The sequence below is a fragment of the Phyllobates terribilis genome, unplaced genomic scaffold (genome assembly GCF_046119375.1).
Source record: "Phyllobates terribilis strain yellow unplaced genomic scaffold, ASM4611937v1 Scaffold_36__1_contigs__length_13169755, whole genome shotgun sequence".
NCBI lineage: Eukaryota > Metazoa > Chordata > Amphibia > Anura > Dendrobatidae > Phyllobates > Phyllobates terribilis.
In genome coordinates, this window is record NW_027362796.1 from 11,486,161 (window position 1) to 11,510,134 (window position 23,974).

The following is a 23,974-nucleotide window of genomic DNA, read 5'->3' on the forward strand; positions in this document are numbered from 1 at the left end:
CAGAATCGCTGTTAGGAGCAGTTCAGGTGTGATCAGAGCCGCCACAGGGTAGAACAGGCAGATAGTAAGCAATTACCTGCCTGTTAGTTCTTAGGCCCATTGCATTTTTCTATCTCATCCTGTAGGAGTCACCTTCTCTTCAACGAAAAGGAGACACTGTGAAACCTACGCGTATCGAACACCAAAAGTTCTTAATCCTAGTATACAAATGCATGTAGGGAGTTACAATTTATATGTTCGACTGCCCCATCATATGGGCGTGTTGATAGTTCCTCACGCCCAATTTTTCAAAGAAAAGAAATTATAGGTTGTCGAAATAACAGAATAAAAACAATTAATATTGAAAAATTGATATTAAAATAACAAAAGAAAAAGAAAAGGTTATAATGTATAATATTATATAGAAAAAAAAACCCCATGGTATATACACCTCTGATTATAATGCATGGAATATACACTTACAGACCAAAAGTTTGGACGAACCTTCTCATTTAAAGATTTTTCTGTATTTTCATGACTATGAAAATTGTACATTCACACTGAAGGCAGCAAAACTATGAATTAACACATGTGGAATTATATAGTTAACAAAAAAATGTGAAACAACTGAAAATATGTCTTATATTCTAGGTTCTTCAAAGTAGCCACCTTTTGCTTTGATGACTGCTTTGCACACTCTTGGCATTCTCTTGATGAGCTTCAAGAGGTAGTCACCGGAAATGGTCTTCCAACAATCTTGAAGGAGTTCCCAGAGATGCTTAGCACTTGTTGGCCCTTTTGCCTTCACTCTGAGGTCCAGCTCACCCCAAACCATCTCAATTGGGTTCAGGTCTGGTGACTGTGGAGGCCAGGTAATTTGGCGTAGCACCCCATCACTCTCCTTCTTGGTCAAATAGCCCTTACACAGCCTGGAGGTGTGTTTGGGGTCATTGTCCTGTTGAAAAATAAATGATGGTCCAACTAAAGGCAAACCGGATGGAATAGCATGCCGCTGCAAGATGCTGTGGTAGCCATGCTGGTTCAGTATGCCTTCAATTTTGAATAAATCCCCAACAGTGTCACCAGCAAAGCACCCCCACACCATCACACCTGCTCCTCCATGCTTCACGGTGGAAACCAGGCATGTAGAGTCCATCCGTTCACCTTTTCTGCGTCGCACAAAGACACGGTGGTTGGAACCAAAGATCTCAAATTTGAACTCATCAGACCAAAGCACAGATTTCCACTGGTCTAATGTCCATTCCTTGTGTTCTTTAGCCCAAACAAGTCTCTTCTGCTTGTTGCCTGTCCTTAGCAGTGGTTTCCTAGCAGCTATTTTACCATGAAGGCCTGCTGCACAAAGTCTCCTCTTAACAGTTGTTGAAGAGATGTGTCTGCTGCTAGAACTCTGTGTGACATTGACCTGGTCTCTAATCTGAGCTGCGCTTAACCTGCGATTTCTGAGGCTGGTGACTCGGATAATCTTATCCTCAGAAGCAGAGGTGACTCTTGGTCCTCTTTTCCTGGGGCGGTCCTCAAGTGAGCCAGTTTCTTTGTAGCGATTTATGGTTTTTGCAACTGCACTTGGGGACACTTTCAAAATTTTCCCAATTTTTCGCATTGACTGACCTTCATTTCTTAAAGTAATGATGGCCTCTCGTTTTTCTTTACTTAGCTGCTTTTTTCTTGCCATAATACAAATTCTAAGGCTATGTGCCCACGATGCAGAAATGAAGCAGAAAATTTCTGCAGCATTTCTGCATCTCCCTGGCAGAAAAAACGCATGCAGATTGTGCATGCTTTTTTCCTGCAGAATACATGCGGATTCACATGCGTTTCCGCATCCAGATCGACAAGCGCTTTCCAGGCGATAGCATCACTTGGAAAGTGCTTGAGAACTAGGTCACACTGTATAAATCCATGCCAGCAACATGGATTTATACAGTGTGAACCGTAAAAATAAACTAAAATAAAGCTATACTCACCCCCGATGCCCCGGCGTGGCTGCAGCGCTCCTTCCTGTCTGGTTCCCGGCTGCCGGCATATCGCGAGACAGAGCGGTGAAGGGCCTGCGGTCACATGACTGTGACGTCACTGAAGGTCCTTCAGCGCTGCCGGCATGCAGAGAAGCCTTCGGAAAGGTGAGTATAAACTTTATTTATTAGTTTATTCTTTTTTTTTAAAGGTACAATGGTACCCAGGTCTGGATGAGAGTCTTCTCTCCTCCAGAACTGGGTACCATCCGCACATAGAGACGCATAGAATTTGCTTGTAGAAATGTACAGGCGCGCATTCTATGCGTCTCAATGCAAGTCAATGGCGGGGCTTCCGCTGCGCTTCCGCAAAATTAAATGACATGCTGCAGATTTTTGTACGCAGCATAAACGCTGGGGAAAAATCCGCAGCATGTGCATAGAACATGCGGAATCCCCTTGGGGACCATGGGGTGCGGATTACCTAGAGTTTCACAAGCGTTTATGCTGCGGAAATTCCGCAGCATAAACGCTTGAAAAACGCTACGTGGGCACCCAGCCTAACAGTCTATTCAGGAGGACTATCAGCTGTGTATCCACCAGACTTCTGCACAACACAACTGATGGTCCCAACCCCATTTATAAGGCAAGAAATCCCACTTATTAAACCTGACAGGGCACACCTGTGAAGTGAAAACCATTTCCGGTGACTACCTCTTGAAGCTCATCAAGAGAATGCAAAGAGTGTGCAAAGCAGTCATCAAAGAATAAGGTGGCTAATTTGAAGAACCTAGAATATAAGACATATTCTCAGTTGTTTCACACTTTTTTGTTAAGTATATAATTCCACATGTGTTAATTCATAGTTTTGATGCCTTCAGTGTGAATGTACAATTTTCATAGTCACGAAAATACAGAAAAATCTTTAAATGAGAAGGTGTGTCCAAACTTTTGGTCTGTACTGTATATAGATAACATATATTTTGCACCATTAATTTTGTTGTAAATACATATATATAGAAGTATTTAAGGTCATCACAGAGGAGATATGTATCATCAACTTTTAAACAGTTGGTGATGGAAACCCATATTTGTAACTACAGTGTCAAAGATGCTGAGAGACTTATTTGTCTTTTCACTGGGCTGGGTTTTTTGTGAACAGCTGAAGAGATGGGTGGGACGGCTGTTCACCATATCTCCTCCTCTGGCTCTAATTCATGTGGATAGAGACATCGCTACATAGATATATATTCATATATATCTCTATATCTTAAAAAATTGTAGATTTTAGACATATATTATACATAGATATATGATAGATATTATATACTTTAAATAATTCTATATTTTTAGTACATACAGTACATACAGTACAGACCAAAAGTTTGGACACACCTTCTCATTTAAAGATTTTTCTGTATTTTCATGACTTTGAAAATTGTACATTCACACTGAAGGCATCAAAACTATGAATTAACACATGTGGAATTATATAGTTAACAAAAAAGTGTGAAACAACTGAAAATATGTCTTATATTCTAGGTTCTTCAGAGTAGCCACCTTTTGCTTTGATGATTGCTTTGCACACTCTTAGCATTCTCTTGATGAGCTTCAAGAGGTAGTCACCGGAAATGGTTTTCCCTTCACAGGTGTGCCCTGTCAGGTTTAATAAGTGGGATTTCTTGCCTTATACAGTCATATGAAAAAGTTTGGGCACCCCTATTAATCTTAAGCTTAATGTTTTATAAAAATTGGTGTTTTTGCAACAGCTATTTCAGTTTGATATATGTAATAACTGTTGGATACAGTAATGTTTCTGCCTTGAAATGAGGTTTATTGTACTAACAGAAAATGTGCAATCTGCATTCAAACAAAATTTGACAGGTGCATAAGTATGGGCACCTCACCAGAAAAGTAACATTAATATTTAGTAGATCCTCCTTTTGCAAAAATAACAGCCTCTAGTCGCTTCCTGTAGCTTTGAATGATTTCCTGGATCCTGGATGAAGGTATTTTTGACCATTCCTCTTTACAAAACAATTCCAGTTCAGTTAAGTTTGATGGTCGCCGAGCATGGACAGCCTCTTCAAATGATCCCACAGATGTTCAATGATATTCAGGTCTGGGGACTGGGATGGCCATTCCAGAACATTGTAATTGTTCCTCTGCATGAATGCCTGAGTAGATTTGGAGCGGTGTTTTGGATCATTGTCTTGCTGAAAGATCCATCCACTGCGTAACTTCAACTTTATCACTGATTCTTGAACACTATTGCCAAGAATCTGCTGATACTGAGTGGAATCCATGCGTCCCTCAACTTTAACAAGATTCCCAGTGCCGGCATTGACCACACAGCCCCAAAGCATGATGGAACCTCCACCAAATTTTACTGTGGGTAGCAAGTGTTTTTCTTGGAATGCTGTGTTTTTGTGCCACCATGCATAACGCCTTTTTGTATGACCAAACAACTCAATCTTGGTTTCATCAGTCCACAGGACCTTCTTCCAAAAAGAAATAGGCTTCTTCAAATGTGCTTTTGCATACCTCAGCCGACTCTGTTTGTGCGTACTTGCAGAAACGGCTTCTTTCGCATCACTCTCCCATACAGCTTCTCCTTGCGCAAAGTGCGTTGTATAGTTGACCGATGCACAGTGACACCATCTGCAGCAAGTTGATGCTGCAGCTCTCTGGAGGTGGTCTGAGGATTGTCCTTGACTGATCTCACCATTCTTCTTCTCTGCCTTTCTGATGTTTTTCTTGTCCTGACACTTCTGGCCTTAACAAGAACTGTCCCTATGTTCTTCCATTTCCTTACTATGTTCCTCACAGTGGAAACTGACAGGTTAAATCTCTGAGACAGCTTTTTGTATCCTTCCCCTGAACAACTATGTTGAATAATCTTTGTTTTCAGATCATTTGACAGTTGTTTTGAGGAGCCCATGATGCCACTCTTCAGAGGAGATTCAAACAGGAGAACAACTTGCAAGTGGCCACTTTAAGTAGCTTTTCTCATGATTGCATACACCTGGCTATAAAGTTCAAAGCTCAATGAGGTTACAAAACCAAAAAAAGTGCTTTAGTAAGTCAGTAAAAAGTAGGCAGGAGTATTTAAAACAAGAAAATGATAAGGGTGCCCATACTTATGCACCGGTCAAATTTTGTTTGAATGCAGATTGCACATTTTCTGTTAGCACAATAAACCTCATTTCAAGGCAGAAACATTACTGTGTCCAACAGTTATTACATATATCAAACTGAAATAGCTGTTGCAAAAGCACCAATTTTTATAAAACATTAAGCTTAAGATTAATAGGGGTGCCCAAACTTTTTCATATGACTGTAAATGGGGTTGGGACCATCAGTTGTGTTGTGCAGAAGTCAGATGGATACACAGCTGATAGTCCTACTGGATAGACTGTTAGCTGCTTTTTTCTTGCCATAATACAAATTCTAAGTAAAGAAAATCGAGTGGCCATCATTACTTTAAGAAATGAAGGTCAGTCAGTCCGAGAAATTGGGCAAACTTTGAATGTGTCCCCAAGTGCAGTTGCAAAAACCATCAAGCGCTACAAAGAAACTGGCTCACGTGAGGACCGCCCCAGGAAAGGAAGACCAAGAGTCACCTCTGCTTCTGAGGATAAGTTTATCCGAGTCACCAGCCTCAGAAATCGCAGGTTAACAGCAGCTCAGATTAGAGACCAGTTCAATGCCACACAGAGTTATAGCAGCAGACACATCTCTACAACAACTGTTAAGAGGAGACTTTGTGCAGCAGGCCTTCATGGTAAAATAGCTGCTAGGAAACCACTGCTAAGGACAGGCAATAAGCAGAAGAGACTTGTTTGGACTAAAGAACACAAGGAATGGACATTAGACCAGTGGAAATCTGTGCTTTGGTCTGATGAGTCCAAATTTGAGATCTTTGGTTCCAACCACCGTGTCTTTGTGCGACGCAGAAAAGGTAAACGGATGGACTCTACATGCCTCGTTCCCACCGTGAAGCATGGAGGGGGAAGTGTGATGGTGTGGGGGTGCTTTGCTGGTGACACTGTTGGGGATTTATTCAAAATTGAAGGCATACTAAACCAGCATGGCTACCACAGCATCTTGCAGCGGCATGCTATTCCATCCGGTTTGCGCTTAGTTGCACCATCATTTATTTTTCAACAGGACAATGACCCCAAACACACCTCCAGGCTGTGTAAGGGCTATTTGACCAAGGAGGAGAGTGATGGGGTGCTATGCCAGATGACCTGGCCTCCACAGTCACCAGACCTGAACCCAATTGAGATGGTTTGGTGAGCTGGACCGCAGAGTGAAGGCAAAAGGGCCAACAAGTGCTAAGCATCTCTAGGAACTCCTTCAAGATTGTTGGAAGACCATTTCCGGTGACTACCTCTTGAAGCTCATCAAGAGAATGCCAAGAGTGTGCAAAGCAGTCATCAAAGCAAAAGGTGGCTACTTTGAAGAACCTAGAATATAAGACATATTTTCAGTTGTTTCACACTTTTTTGTTAAGTATATAATTCCACATGTGTTAATTCATAGTTTTGATGCCTTCAGTGTGAGTGTAACATTTTCAAAGTCATGAAAATACAGAAAGATCTTTAAATGAGAAGGTGTGTCCAAACTTTTGGTCTGTACTGTACATCATAGCTAAACACATACATATATATGTTTGTTAATGTTGTTATATATATATATATATATATATATATATATACAGTACAGACCAAAAGTTTGGACACACCTTCTCATTTAAAGATTTTTCTGTATTTTCATGACTATGAAAATTGTACATTCACACTGAAGGCATCAAAACTATGAATTAACACATGTGGAATTATATACTTAACAAAAAAGTGTGAAACAACTGAAAATATGTCTTATATTGTAGGTTCCTCAAAGTAGCCACCTTTTGCTTTGATGACTGCTTTGCACACTCTTGGCATTCTCTTGATGAGCTTCAAGAGGTAGTCCCCGGAAATGGTTTTCACTTCACAGGTGTGCCTTGTCAGGTTTAATAAGTGGGATTTCTTGCCTTATAAATGGGGTTGGGACCATCAGTTGTGTTGTGCAGAAGTCAGGTGGATACACAGCTGATATTCCACTGAATAGACTGTTAGAATTTGTATTATGGCAAGAAAAAAGCAGCTAAGTAAAGAAAAACGAGTGGCCATCATTACTTTAAGAAATGAAGGTCAGTCAGTGTGAAAAATTGGGAAAACTTTGAAAGTGTCCCCAAGTGCAGTTGCAAAAACCATCAAGCGCTACAAAGAAACTGGCTCACATGAGGACCGCCCCAGGAAAGGAAGATCAAGAGTCACTTCTGCTTCTGAGGATAAGTTTATCCGAGTCACCAGCCTCAGAAATCGAAGGTTAACAGCAGCTCAGATTAGAGACCAGGTCAATGCCACACAGAGTTCTAGCAGCAGACACATCTCTACAACAACTGTTAAGAGGAGACTTTGTGCAGAAGTCCTTCATGGTAAAATAGCTGCTAGGAAACCACTGCTAAGGACAGGCAACAAGCAGAAGAGACTTGTTTGGGCTAAAGAACACAAGGAATGAACATTAGACCAGTGGAAATCTGTGCTTTGGTCTGATGAGTCCAAATATGAGATCTTTGGTTCCAACCACCGTGTCTTTGTGCGACGCAGAAAAGGTGAACGGATGGACTCTACATGCCTGGTTCCCACCGTGAAGCATGGAGGAGGAGGTGTGATGGTGTGGGGGTGCCTTGCTGGTGACACTGTTGGGAATTCATTCAAAATTGAAGGCATACTGAACCAGCATGGCTACCACAGCATCTTGCAGCAGCATGCTATTCCATCCGGTTTGCGTTTAGTTGGACCATCATTTATTTTTCAACAGGACAATGACCTCAAACACACCTCCAGGCTGTGTAAGGGCTATTTGACCAAGAAGGAAAGTGATGGGGTGCTACGCCAGATGACCTGGCCTCCACAGTCACCAGACCTGAACCCAATCGAGATGGTTTGGGGTGAGCTGGACCGCAAAGTGAGGTCAAAAGGGCCAACAAGTGCTAAGCATCTCTGGGAACTCCTTCAAGATTGTTGGAAGACCATTTCCGGTGACTACCTCTTGAAGCTCATCAAGAGAATGCCAAGAGTGTGCAAAGCAGTCATCAAAGCAAAAGGTGGCTACTTTGAAGAACCTAGAATATAAGACATATTTTCAGTTGTTTCACACTTTTTTGTAAAGTATATAATTCCACATGTGTTAATTCATAGTTTTGATGCCTTCAGTGTGATTGTACAATTTTCATAGTCATGAAAATACAGAAAAATCTTGAAATGAGAAAGTGTGTCCAAACTTTTGGTCTGTACTGTATATATATATATATATATATATGCAAATTGCCTCTTCAGAGAAAAAGAGGACTCGTACTCTGTAGCGCCACCTATTGGTAGCAGCAATCCTACAAGTCACAATCAACCCTTTAACGAGTCGTGCAATATGACTTAGGATAAAAGCCAAATCAGAATCTCAATTTGCAGACACGGCGTTTCGGGCTGTTGGCCCTCGTCAGTGCAAAGTATGAGAAGTGATTTGGCTGGTGAGAGGCTCTGGACTGAGGTCTTATTCTCTGAAGAGACAATTTGCATATTCAATTTCCCAGAGAAGCATTGCAAGGCGAATAAGCCTCCTTACCTTGACGTGCCAGAGCCGGTGTGTCACTCTCCATAAGGAGAAACGCTACCCCTTAGACATATCATATATATATAGATTGAGGAGACATTATAGATACATACTTACATAGTTTCACCATATACACATAAATAATATATTTATATCATATAATAATATTGATTCATTTATATAGCACTATTAATTCCATAGTGCTTTACATACATTTGCAGCACTGTCCCCATTGGGGCTCACAATCTAAACATCCTATCAGTATGTCTTTGAAGTTTCATAGTTCCATCTATCTATCTAATACATAAAAATAGAATCTAATAACATTTCTATGGATTGTCTTTCTGTTCCTATTATGTAAAGTATGAAGCTTTGCCATTATTTGTGACATGATAATAAATTGGATCCTTTCACTTCCTTTCTGTTTTTTTGCTCCACCTTGGAAACGGACAATCACACACACATCAAACTACACAAAACAATGGACCACATCCAATTATAGTCACAACAGCTTCCAAGAGATCATATAGTGTAAACCCGCACACAGGAGACACCACATAGTGACCATCACTCAAGAAACACAACACCAGATCCCAAAATACAGCACCCAACAAGGAAGAGACAGTGCACAGGTGTGAACGACGTCAAATGATGCAACAAATACAAGACACAAATGCGGAAGGATGATATAGAACAGGGATGATGGAAAGCGCAAATGGTGTGACACATGGCCACTGCTCCTGTTAGCACCACTAAGGGCACACAGAGGTTCATTTCACCGCACTCCCCATGCAATAGCATCCGGCCTATTTCTAGTATATATATAATGCAAAATCAGATAAGAGGCAATGGAAATGAATTCTTGCAGCCGACTATAGATTATATTCTAAGCATCCTGTTTCTCCAAAGAAATGATTAGTGTCTCTACACATCTCAGAGTCAGTTGTTTCTGACCGCAAAGATAACATCTGTCTACTTTCCACTCATTCTAGGACCTTTCAGTAACACTATATATACTGTATATATACTGTATATATATATATACACACATATATATACACACATTATATAGTTATTACAAAAATGATTATAACATTCCCCCCTTTTGTAAATTTCAATATCACATCTCTGTACCCATCAGGGCTTTTGTTCTCTTATTACGGTTTTCACAGGACCCATCGGATTTCAGAGTCTTGGTTATTTTCGGGGAAGGTATAATGTTCAGAATCATTATCATCAGGTTCCATAGTCTCCATTCCTCCATACATAGTCTTTGTTATGGCAGAGTCAATAAGTCTTTGGGCGAGTCCTCTAATGCACAGTATAGCACAACAGCCACAAACAGGGAGTACACTGGCCACAATGGCCAGAGATATCAGCGCGGAAGTGACCTGGCCAGACCATTTCCCAAACCATCCTTCAATCCAGGAAGTAAAATTGTCAACATATCCAGAGTTCTCAGCCAGTTTATTAGATAGGGCAGTCAGTCCATCAAGGGCATTGGTGATGCTACCATCAGGAGCTGTAGGATTATTAGGGATGAAATTGCAACAAAATCCTCCAACATACTACATACATCTTCTCTTTCTGCTAAGAGGATGCCTAATGCCATTCTGTTCTGCCAAGCCTTGAGGGAAGTTGGTCCTAGCTGCTCAGCTATCCCTTTAGCTGCATCTCGAGTGTAATTAACAAATCTCTGTTGGTTGTAGTATATGTAGTTTATCCAGTCTACATTTTTATTTATTGTCACCCACCATATGATGGACTCCCACCCAGCTGCTACCTGGTTCCTAGGCTTGTATTCGTTGGGCACTCCTCTGGGAACTCCAATGTCATCTATGTATACACTAAAATCTAAGGATTCTCGGGGGGGTGTCACGCTTCTGTCTACTCCCACCACATACCTTTGACCATGTTCCTGTTGACAATAGGTGGAAGGGCATGACTAGCTGGATAACCGCACAATCCCTTTTAGAACCATACGGCAATCTGGCTGGTATTCTTTTGTCACCACATGACCACCATATGTCTTCTCTCAGGGTGGTCCGTTTTGACCATATGACTGAGTAGTTGGTGTTGTGGGAAACATTGATTAGTTCTCTACAAAAGTCGTCCTGGAGTTCGTCATGTCCGTTCCCAGGAAGACTGAAACAAGTATAGTTACCAGGATAAGCAATCACCTGTTGTTGGATATCTGTTTTTTTTAAGTGGGGGAAATAAAAGTGATAATGTTTTGCATTTTCTTTCCTTATCTGAGGGGACAGGGAGTTTTCCATATAGTTTAATTATGTACTGTAACCCTTCTGGGTCTTCCTGATCACGTAGGGGAAAAGGGACAGTACCTAGCTGTGGTCTGGCTGTTGCTCAAGCTACACAGTTTAGTTTGTTAAGGCTTTTTGCAGTATATCTAAGCAATTCTAACCATTCATTTTCTCCTCATAGATTGTCTCTAGAGCTAGTTTATCTTCATAGATTAAGTTAGTGAACCCAACTGTGGGATCCATGGACTTCATTATGGTTCTTTCTGACATACTTTCCTTGGGGCGTGTTTTGGTATTATTCTGAACTTCTATGTAGAAATGTCCTATTGGGTCTGTTCCTGATGCATCAGATCCAATACCATATAACCTTTGGTCTCTCATCTTAGGTTTTTTTTAAGATTAATACTAATTTTGCTACAATCATCCTTTTTGTGCAACGGGAAGTTTATTTTTTCCTAATGAGGAACCTGGATTTCAAATCTGTGTGGCCATAAATTTTATACCCATAGTCTTGGTTGTCCATCCAGCAAGGGACCAACTAGTAAACATTCGGACTCCCCTGTTATTTTGGTTTATAACACAAACATATTTTTCTGACCCAGTTAGTTTGGCAGCTTGTTCTCCATCTTCACGTCCTTTATATAACAGGCACAAGTCCATCAAAAAGGTGACAGTCTGACCTACTTCAAAAGTGAGATTTAAATTATTAAATCCAAAACCTCTCCAACCCTCTGGACTTTCCCACCCTGCTGGATCTATTACCTTCCAATTTCCCATAACTATGTGTAGGATTCCCAAAATAACTGTCCCTAGTACATCTTTTTTTTCTTCTACTGCCTACCCTGTCTCCGTCCACCGGGAAAAGGGAAGTGGGTGTCTTCACCGGTTTGAGATGAACTCTCCCTTTTGGAGAACCCCCCTTTGTAGCCGGGTTTATGCTTCAGGAGACTGGGTTTGTTCCCTGCCTAACTTTCCCTAGACTTCCGTCAACCCTTTTAATAGTGGGACAGATGTATCCGTGATGTACGTTCAGCAATTTTGACAGCAGTGGGAGTGGTCAATAGGACTTGGTAAGGACCTTCCCACTTAGGCTGGTGCCAGTGTTTCTTCTTTATCACCTTCACAAGGACCCAGTCAGCACGTTTCACAACCTCAGGTTTCGGTAGCAGTTCTCCTGAGAAAAAATTAGGGGTAGAGACTTATTTGAGTGTTGTTATCTTAGCCAATTATTCTGCTAATGTACAGTCTGATTCCACATCTATTCTCTTGAAGGGTTTTCGCTGAGGTAACAGAAAGTAAGGTAACCAAATGTGTTGGAATAGGTGTAGGATCGGAGCAAAACTTTCAGTACAGTCAACATTGTCCCACCTGAGTGTATCATGACATGGGGTCTATTTATCCGGAAACAGAGAGACAACTTAACCCAGAGTTAGGTGATTTGGGTTCCAGTATCATCTCTATGCTGACGACACCCAATTATACACTTCTTCCCCTGACATCACCCCTACCCTAATACAAAATACCAAGGATTGTTTGTCTGCTGTGTCTAACATAATGTCCTCCCTCTATCTTAAACTGAATCTCTCCAAAACTGAACTTCTGGTGTTTTCCCCCTCTACTAACCTAACTCTACCTAACATCGAAATTACCTTGGAGGGTTCAACCATAACTCTCAAGCAGCACGCCCGCTGCCTTGGGGTCATATTCGACACTAACCTCTCCTTTACTCCCTATATCCGATCACTCACTCGCTCTTGTCACCTGCATCTTAAAAACATCTCCAGAATCCGATCTTTTCTCACTTTTGAAACTGTTAAGACTCTTACTGTCGCTCTTATTCACTCTCAACTGGACTACTTCAACTCTCTTCTGATCGGTCTCCCTCTTACCAAAATTTCCCCTCTCCAATCTGTCCTGAATGCGGCAGCCAGGGTCGTATTTCTGTCCAGCCGCTTCACTGATGCCTCCACCTTGTGCCAGTCATTACACTGGTTACTAGTGTTGAGCATTCCGATACTGAAATATCGGGTATCGGCCGATATTCGCGGTATCGGAATTCCGATACTTAATTCCGATACTTTTACAATATCGAATACCGGAATCGGAAGTTCCCATAATGCCTGCGCTCTGCAGTGTCTCTGAAGGATGACAAGCTGGATGGCAGCGCTCAGCTGCGATCCATCCTGTCATCAGAATGCCATCCCAGCGTGGGAGAATTCTCCTGATTGTTTAAAAGCCGGCGGGCGGTAAAAAGCCGCCAGCTTTTAAACAATCACACAGCCCCATACTGCTTCCCCGCAGCCTCCCACCCCGATCCTCCGCTCCCCTCGCTACCTCCCATCCCGATCGTAAGTTAGGACCGGGCGGGGAGCGCAGCACCAAGGAGCGGGGAGCGAAGGACCCGGGCGGGGAAGCCGGCAGTGAAAAGACTTCACCGCCGGCTTTCCCGTTCTGTGCTGCGCTTTCCCGCCGGTTATTTCAAATGAACAGCTGAGGTATCAGGTGATGCCGATCAGCTGTTCATTTGAAGTCGCCGCGGTGCCCTCGGAGGGTTCATGTGAGTTCATGCTTCACTGCATTGCATGAACTCACATGAACTTTCCCACGGTCGCACAGGTCAGCCTCACCTCCCAGACCGGTCATGATTGGTGTGTGTGGGTGTCTGTGCGGGTGTGCGCGGTGTGTGGGGTGTCTGTGCGGTGTCTGTGCGGTGTCTGCGGGTGTGTGCGGTGTCTGTGCGATGTCTGCGAGTGTATGCGGTGTCTGTGCGATGTCTGTGCGATGTCTGCGTGTGTGTGCGTGCAGGCAGACATAGGCCGATGTGACACTACTACTCCCATCGGCCTATGTCTGTCCCCCGTCCACTCGTGCCAGCAGGATCAGCTCGATGGGAGCAGTAGTTCCCATCAGCCTGATCCTGTTATTTAAATTGCCCTACTGTGTCCCCAATAAATTTTAAATACATGTCATTGGTGGCCAGTGGTTACCTACAATAAATTAGTTCATACATTACCTGTCCCCGCCGATCGCCACCTAAAATAAAGTAAAAAATAAAAAACTACACCTATACTCACCTAGACACCTAATTCCCCGAAGCCATCAATCTCCTGTAATAAAATATAAAATAATAAACCACAACCTTATCCTTACCCCTCCGTAGTAGTCCACGAGTGTCCCACGATGATCTCCAGTTCAGAGCAGCCACATAGAATGTGACCGCTCTGAACCGCTGCCGCCGCTAGAATGACGGGGCCGTAAAGCAGCCCCGTCATTGCATAAGGGGGTTCACCGGAGTTCAGGCAGCGCTGCTCCGGTCAGCTCCTTTACGGCCCTGCTGTATCGTGAGAAATTCCCACGGTACAGCAGTGCCGTAAAGGAGGTCTCCGGAGCTGCGCTGCCTGAATGCACTCCGGTGACCTCAGTCAGTGGCTCCTGCTGCCGGGAGCGGTCGTGTTCCCGGCAGTGTGAGCTTACAGCAGCCATGCACAGCTGTCACCATCTCCAGATGTGACAGCTGTGCATGGGAGATCAGCGCAGGAACGTGGACAGGTAACTATTTTTTTTTAGTAAACTAAGAATTAAATAAAATGGTGTGTTTTATTTCAAATAAATTATTTTTTTTCTGGGTGTAGTGTGTTTTTTCTTTTTAACACTTTGTAGGTTAGTAATGGGGGTGTCTTATAGACGCCAATCATTACTAACCTGGGCTTCATGGCAGCTGGCGCTGACATGAACCCCAGCCCTATTACCCCCTGCCACCGCACCAGGGCAGCGTGGAAGAGCGAGGCTAAGTGCCAGAGTTGGCGCATCCTATGGATGCGCCATTTCTGGGGCGGCTGACGGCTGGTGTTTCTAGCCTGGGAGGGGTACAATATTCATGGCACCCTTCCTGGGCTATTAATATCAGCCCCCAGCTGTCTGCCTAGCCTTTGCTAGCTATTAAAATAGGGGGGACCCCACATCATTTTTTTTGGGGGGTCCCCCATTTTAATAGCTAGTAAAGGCTAGGTATTCAGCTGGGGGCTGATATTAGTAGTCTGGGAAGCTCCGTGGGTATTACCCCCTTCCCAGGCTTCAAACATCTGCCCCAGCTGCTTAACCTCCGCTAGAGACTAAAATTATGGGGGATCCCACGCCAATTTTTTTTTAAATAAATCCTTTATTTTAACACTAAATGACATTTGAGGAGTTAATAAAGATGCCGTCCCTAAATTATTATTTATTTTTGAATTAATTTTTCCCAAAAATTTTGACGTGGGCTTTGCTATATTTTTGTATGCCAGCCAGGTACAGCATCCAGCTTCTATGAACGCATCATTTTCCGGGGTGGCTGCAGACTGCAATTCGCAGCGGTGGGGGCCCAGAAAGCTTGGGCCTCCCTGCGCTGCAGATTCCATCCCTCAGCTGCCTAGTTATACCTGGCTGGACACAAAAATAGGGAGAAGCCCCACGTATTTTTTTTTTTAAATTATTTCATGAAATTCATGAAATAATAAAGAAAAAAAGGGCTTCCCTATATTGTTGTGTCCGGCCAGGTACAAATAGGCAGCTGGTGGTTGGGGGCAGCCCGTTCCTGCCTGCTGTACCTGGCTGGACACAAATATAATGCGAAGCCCCACATCAATTTTTTTTTAATTATTTCAGGAAATTCATGAAATAATTAAAAAAAAATTGATGTGGGGCTTCGCCCTATATTTGTGTCCAGCCAGGTACAGCAGGCAGGAACGGGCTGCCCCCAACCACCAGCTGCCTATTTGTACCTGGCCGGACACAACAATATAGGGAAGCCCTTTTTTTAAAAAATTATTTCATGAAATAATTAAAAAAAAATTGACGTGGAGCTTCGCACTATATTTGGGTCCAGCCAGGTACAGCAGGCAGGAACGGGCTGCCCCCAACCACCAGCTGCCTATTTGTACCTGGCCGGACACAACAATATAGGGAAGCCCTTTTTTTCTTAATTATTTCATGAATTTCATGAAATAATTAAAAAAAAAAATACATGGAGCTTCGCCCTATTTTTGTGTCCAGCCAGGTACAACTAGGCAGCTGGGGGCTGGAATCTGCAGCGCAGGGAGACCCAAGCTTTCTGGGCCCCACCCGCTGCAAATTGCAGTCCGCAGCCGCCCCGGAAAATGGCGCGTTCATAGAAGCGCCATCTTCTGGCGCTGTACCCAACTCATCCAGGGCCCTGGTGCGGTGGCTCACTGGGTAATAAAGGGGTTAAGGCCAGCTTGGCATTATCAGCTGGCCCTAAGCCCGAAATTCATGGGGTCACGCCAATATTAGACATGACCACCATGAATTTCTAGTAAAGTATTTAAAAAAAACACAACACCCAGAAAAAAGTCCTTTAATTGAAATAAAGACACAATTCTTTATTGTTCTAAATTAAACTATACTTACCATCACGCCCATTCCAGCAGAAGCCAACGATCTCCTGCAATAAAAGAAAAATAATAAACCAACCTCATCCTTACCTTTCCATGATTCCCACGACAGCTTCAGCTCTGCTACATCGAGATGACAGGCTGGACCGCAGCAGAACGCTGCCATCCAGCCTGTCATCCCGCAGACACTGAGAAGCGCAGGCATGCTTGCGCTCCTCAGTGTCTCTCTGTGACGGCATCCAGATGAGCCGAGGTCATGTCCAATGAACTCGGCTCACCTCATGCACGTCACTGACAGCGTGGGAAAATTCTCACGCTGAAGCGCTGAGTGCAGGAGAATTTTCCCACGCTGTCAGTGACGTGCATGAGGTGAGGTCATGTCCAATGAACTCGGCTCACTTCATGCACGTCACTGACAGCGTGGGAGAATTCTCCTGCACTCAGCGCTTCAGCGTGAGAATTCTCCCACGCTGTCAGTGACGTGCATGAGGTGAGCTGAGTTCATTGGACATGACCTCACCTCATGCACGTCACTGACAGCGTGGGAAAATTCTCACGCTGAAGCGCTGAGTGCAGGAGAATTCTCCCACGCTGTCAGTGACGTGCATGAGGTGAGCCGAGTTCATTGTCGGCTCATCTGGATGCCGTCACAGAGAGACACTGAGGAGCACAAGCATGCCTGCGCTTCTCAGTGTCCGCGGGATGACAGGCTGGATGGCAGCGTTCTGCTGCGGTCCAGCCTGTCATCTCGATGTAGCAGAGCTGGAGCTGTCCTGGGAACCATCGAAAGGTAAGGATGAGGTTGCTTTATTATTTTTCTTTTATTGCAGGAGATCGTTGGCTTCAGCTGGAATGGGCGTGATGGTAAGTATGGTTTAATTTAGAACAATAAAGAATTGTGTGTTTATTTCAATTAAAGGACTTTATTCTGGGTGTTTGTGTTTTTTTTTTAACTTTGACTATGGGGTTAGTAATGGGGTGTCTTATAGACGCCTCTCCATTACTAACCTGGGCTTGATGTCAGCTGGCATTATAAGCTGACATCAACCCTAGCCCTATTACCCCACTGCCACCGCTACAGGGCAGTGGGAAGAGCGAGGCTAAGTGCCAGAGTTGGCGCATCCTATGGATGCGCCATTTCTGGGGCGGCTGACGGCTGGTGTTTCTAGCCTGAGAGGGGGCCAATATTCATGGCACCCTTCCTGGGCTATTAATATCAGCCCCCAGCTGTCTGCCTAGCCTTTGCTAGCTATTAAATTAGGGGGGACCCCACGTCATTTTTTTGGGGGGGTCCCCCATTTTAATAGCTAGTAAAGGCTAGGTATTCAGCTGGGGGCTGATATTAGTAGCCTGGGAAGCTCCGTGGGTATTACCCCCTTCCCAGGCTTCAAACATCTGCCCCAGCTGTCTGCTTAACCTCCGCTAGAGACTAAAATTAAGGGGAACCCCACGCCAATTTTTTTTTTAAATAAATCCTTTATTTTAACATTAAATGACAAGTACAGTAATCAACACTGTCACTGTACTTCATATATATGTGACTGACATGTTTCTATCTATCTAATCTATGTATGATTCTCTATTCCTTCTATTCTAAATTGTCGGGTACAGATGCTGAATTGCCGGCCGGCTTTCTTAAAGAGACGGTGCATGAAAACACTATTATTTTTTTAAATAAATCCTTTACACTAAATGACAAGTACAGTAAGCAACACTGTCACTGTACTTCATATATATGTGACTGACATGTTTCTATCTATCTAATCTATGTGTGAAGCTCTATTCTTTCTGTTCTAAATTGTGGGGTACCGCTGCTGAATTGCCGGCCGGCTTTTTTAAAGAAACGGTGCATGAAAACACTATTATTTTTTTTAACAAATCCTTTACACTAAATGACAAGTACAGTAAGCAACACTGTCACTGTACTTCATATATATGTGACTGACATGTTTCTATCTAATCTATGTGTGAAGCTCTATTCTTTCTGTTGTAAATTGTCGGGTACCGGTGTATGCCGCTGATGAATTGCCGGCTTTTCGCATATACATTCTACATTATTCTTAGTTGTTTTACTTCATGTAGAATTAACCTACAAGGAAAGAATGGGTTTATTTTCACTCCGATATTAGTGTCCCATTGACTTGCATTGGTTTCCGGTATCGGAATCGGCGATATCCGATACTTTTTGAGTATCGGTCCGATCCAATCCGATACAATATTTCCTGATATCGGAAGGTATCGCTCAACACTACTTATGACTAATCATTTTTTTATGTACAATCAGGAATTTTATCTCCAATGTAGAGGAGTATCCATGAGATCTAGCTATTCTCCATCGCTAGCAAATATGGTAATGTCCCATTGGGAATATGTTGCATTGTACACCTTCGCTAATCCATGGGCTGGTGATGTTTTCTGGTATGGCAGATACATCGATGATTTGATCTTTATTTGGAGTGGGGATGTGTCTGCCATACCAGAATTCATTAAGTATTTAAATAACAATGAATTTAATCTTTCTTTCACTTACACCTCTGATTCTAAGTGTATATCATTTCTTGATCTAAAATTGGAGATTCTTGACGGTTCCATCACTACTTCCACATTTTCCAAACCCATATCTGGGAATACCATTCTACATGCCAAAAGCGGACATCCGCGCCATACTATAAAAGCTATACCTGTGGGGGAACTGACAAGAATCAAACGTAACTGTAACAATGCCAACAAATTGGATGAAGAATTCATCAGGTGTAAAAATAAATTGAAATCTAGGGGTTATCCGGATTGGTCTTTAAAGAGAGCAGAAAAAATTGTGGACAGTAAAAATAGACTGGATCTGATTGATCTGTCTAGGGCAAGGATTAATCGGAATGATATTACAGCACATAAAAATCGAAATGTTATTTCCTTTAGATATAGTTCACAATTTCAACTGATTAAAAATATAATACTGAAACATCTCCCTATTTTATATGAGGATACTGTATTATCTAAAATTCTTGATTCTGGAGTTTTGGTGGTGGCAAAAAAAACGCAAACAATAGGGGGGCTGTTGGCATCTAGTCGCCCAAATAATCGACAAAAACGGCATACCTGGCTTAATTGTAAAGGGTTTTACAAGTGTGGTTACACCAGATGCTGCATCTGTCGCTATGTAAAAATCACTAAAAACTTCACTAATGCTGATTCCAGTGAAACACACAATATAAAAAGCTATCTGATAATACAGTAATTCTGTGGTTTACATCATAAGATGTGCCAGCTGTGATCTGTTATATGTGGGATGCACCATAAGAAAATTAAAACAGCGAGTGGCAGAACATCTTTCTGATATTTTTAATGTCACTAATCATAACATTTCTTGCGCCTCCAGACATTTTATTGAGCAGCATAATAGAGAGACATCCTCATTTCAGGTCTTTGGCATTGAAAAACTTACCTTTGATCCTCGAGGCAGGGATAATAGGAGACGCCTACTTGATCGAGAAGCATTTTGGATGTATCATCTGAACACTTGCCAACCAAATGGACTAAATTTACGGAGGGAACTACTGTTCCATTATAGCGAGTAACTTTTCTATGCATATGTGATTTCTTCTTTGCCATGTGATTGTTTTTATTATGCATATACTCTGCAAATTGGTTTTATATTTTTGTATTCAAATTTATGGATCGTGTGACTTCCATTTTGTATGCGATTGGTGAACAATGGTTTATATACCATGGGTATGCCATTTGCAAGCCAGTCTTGACAAAGAGCGCATCTTTAGCGTTCGAAACGCGTTGCCCTGGCTACACTATGTGACTATGGAATCTGTTTTTAAAGAGCTTTTTTCACAATAAAGAAACCTATTTTTTGAACTATTCAGGAAGCTGGTAATCCTTTCTCCTTATGCTGTGGAACTACTGCGAATGGTTCATCGCACCTATGCTTCAGGACGTCATTGCTCAGGTGAGCTGGTGTTACCTTATTACTACCCCATAATGGAGGCCACTTGGTTTCAATTATGCAAAAAATACAGCTTGCAATGAAATTGATGTTTTTGGTCCCATATTCCTGTACTGATCGGGTTTCTGGTGACATTCATGTACATATGGTGGTTCTGTTGACATATTCTTGTTCTGATGGTGGTGTTGGTGACATAGTTATGTAGGGTTGGGTGTTCTGCTACTATATTCATGTACTAATGGTGTTCTAGTGATGCATTCATCACAAGAACCATCATCACTACATGAATATGAAGCCAAAATCATCATTAGTATATAAATAGAACTCCAGACTAGTGTTGATCGAGCATGTATTGTTAATAGTGATGATCGAGCATGCTCGTTGCTCGAGATTTACGAGCATGCTCGGGCGAGCACCTATTATCTTCAGCGTGTTCGGGCTTTATGTTTTCGTCGCTCCGTGAACATGATTTGCGACTGTTTCGACAGCTTTAATACATGTGAGGAATGCCTGTTTTTCCATGCTCGTAAATCTTGAGCAATGAGCACGCTCGATCATCACTAATTGTTAACCCTTTCGGCGTGCACGCTCGGATGCTCGTCGAGTATTTGCGGCGCGCTCGGCCTCTATGTTAATGTCACCGTGGCTGCATGTGTCACAGGTGATAGGCAATCCCTGCATGTGTCACATCTGCTTATCAGCTGTGACACATGAAGATGCGGCGACACTAACATAGATGCCGAGCTAGCCTCATATACCCGGCGAGCACCCGAGCGTGCACGCCGAAAGGGTTAAGAATACATGCTCGACCAACACTTCTCCAGACCCATCAATAATATATGAATATGGTACAAGAACCACACTAAGTAAATAAATAGGTCCCTAGAATCATCAATTCATGAATATATCACTAGAACCACTATTAGTATATGAATTCAGCACTAGAGATGAGCGTTGTTCTACTCGAACTGTTCGCCAATCTCAAATTCGAGCTGTTTTGGGTGGTGTTCGAGCCGTTCGGCGAACACGAACAATTTGAGAAAAATTCGGCTGTTCGAGGTTATGTTCGATAACTGTTCGTGCACCAAAATCATAACTGGATTTTTTCTCAGTAATGATGAAAATGAATGTTAATACGCAGTTTGAGTGTACAGCGGGGTGGGGGGAGGGGCAGGGGATGGATCTCTGCAGGAACAATGAAGATCTCCATTTTTTTTTCTCTTTCCCGCATTTGCAGTGGGGAGGTGCAATCTGTCAGCCTATCAGAGGAGCGAAGTGCTTTTTTTCACACAAGCAAGGGCATGTGTCATTGGCAGTGTATGTCACATGTCCTTGCCCTATAAGACCAAGCCATTTTCCCCGTCGCCACCATTTTCTCACTGCTGCAGCTGCGTGTTAGACGGCACCGCTGTTGCTGTGTGCGCTATACCTTGTTAATTTCAAGCCAATTTTCGCACAAATATACAGATAGCTTGGGAGTAGGGAATAGTTGTGATTGCAGTCCTTTTAAGGACTAGGTTACAGCATTTCCTACGACTTTTATCAGGCAGGTCTGTGCTCTTAAATAGATAGGTTGTGGGAGTAAAGACTAATTGTAATTGGAGTCCTTTTCAGGACTAGGTTACATCAGTTCCTATCAGTTTTTGCCAGGCAGGTCTGTGCCAGTGCTGTGCAAGTTTTTTTCACAGCATTTGGCTGAATCTAGCAAAGCTAATCCTTTTTGGCCTATTGCAGAGTGTGTTAGTCAGTGGAGTAGCCTATCTGTGTTGCAAGATATACCACCTGTGTATAGAATACCAATTTTTTTACTGCACCTAGTGAAGTAAAATCTTTTGGGCATAGCATCATTCTATTAGTCCATCTATACTGACCTCCATCAGGTTGCAAACTGAATCTAATTTTTTTCTGCATCTAGTTCTGAAAAAATATTTGGCCTTCTAGCAGTGTGTCGGACTTTCTCTATTAGTCCATCTATACTGACCTCCATCAGGTTGCAAATTCAAAATAATTTTTGTCTGCATCTACCTCTGAAAAAATATTTGGGCTTCTAGCTGTGTGTGGGACTTGTTGTATTAGTCCATCTATACTGACCTCCATCAGGTTGCAAACTGAATATATTTTTTTCTGTATCTACCTCTGAAAAAATATTGGGCTTCTAGCTGTGTGTGGGACTTGTTGTATTAGTCCATCTATACTGACCTCCATCAGGTTGCAAACTGAATATATTTTTTTCTGCATCTACCTCTGAAAAAATATTGGGCTTCTAGCTGTGTGTGGGACTTGTTGTATTAGTCCATCTATACTGACCTCCATCAGGTTGCAAACTGAATATATTTTTTTCTGCATCTACCTCTGAAAAAATATTGGGCTTCTAGCTGTGTGTGGGACTTGTTGTATTAGTCCATCTATACTGACCTCCATCAGGTTGCAAATTGAATATAATTTTTTTCTGCATCTAACCCAGCCAATAGTTTTGGCCTAATACCACAGTTTGGCCACTCAGCTCTGCTCGGTTACCATCCATTGTTTTTTTGTGCAAACAACTCCAGAGTTGTGAATTAGTTAACCACCAAAATGAGTGGAAAAAGGCCTGCTGCTGGTGGAAAGGGGAATAGGCGTGTTGGGAAGGGGAAAAAAGGTTGTGTCCGTGGGGTAGGTGTTAAAGCAACAGTAACATCTGCAGAAGAAAGACCATCTTCCAGCCAAACTAAAATGTCTACTTCTTTTAGCGGACAATGTGATAAGATCCCTTTCTTACGGCCACGCCAATCGCTACAAATTCCAGATGAGGCACAAAAACAGCAGGTGCTTCAACGGATATCAAGTGCTCCTTTAAGTGGGCTCTCCTCCACATCAACTTCAACATCACAAATACTCCAGTCCTCAAAGGTGTCACCCAAATCGCACTTGCTTCCTCACAGCTCCCAAATCTCCAGCTGCCCGTCTGAGTATGAGGTAGAACAGATGGTTGAGTCTGCAGATCTGTTTACTCATACTATAGCCTGGGAATCAGAGGTCGACTCCAGCGCTTCTGTGAATCCAGACGAGGAAATGATCTGCACTGATGCCCAGAATCTTTATGAGTCGGATCCAGGACCAGACGCAGAAGGTTCTGACCATAATGTAGACCCTCATTCCCAAACTGTAACTCCTGTTGGTGGAGACAATGAGGAAGACGATGATAAGACTCAAATACCTGATTGGAGCGACAACTTTAGTTTTTTGTCAGGGCAGGAACAGGTTGGCTCTGAGGACGACGGGTGTGATAACACACAGGGTGATGATGATGAGGTTGGAGATCCCACTTACTGTCAACCCACAGTCAGCCAAGAGATGAGGTCAGCAGAGGAGGTGGAGGAAGATGCTAGTGACGACGAGGTCAGGTTGCGCCTTCCTGGACAGAGACGTAGTACTGGAAGCACGTCAACAACTGCATCCTCAAACACAACTCTGCCTCTCACCACAAGTCGTGGTGGCTCTTCAGGTCGCATGGGTGCTAAGCCTTGCATAGCCTGGGCATTTTTTCAGATCGATAAAGACGACCCAACTCGTGTTATCTGTAACATTTGTCAGCAAAAGCTAAGTAGAGGCCAAAAAATACATAGTTTGAGTACTTCATGCATGAACCGGCACATGGACATGAAGCATAAGTTGCAGTGGGAAGCTCAGTGTGCTACAATGCGGCCTAGCCGGCCGGGCCAACCACCGTCTGCCATATCTTGTGCATCCGCGGCCTCTTCATCCTCTGTGACTGGG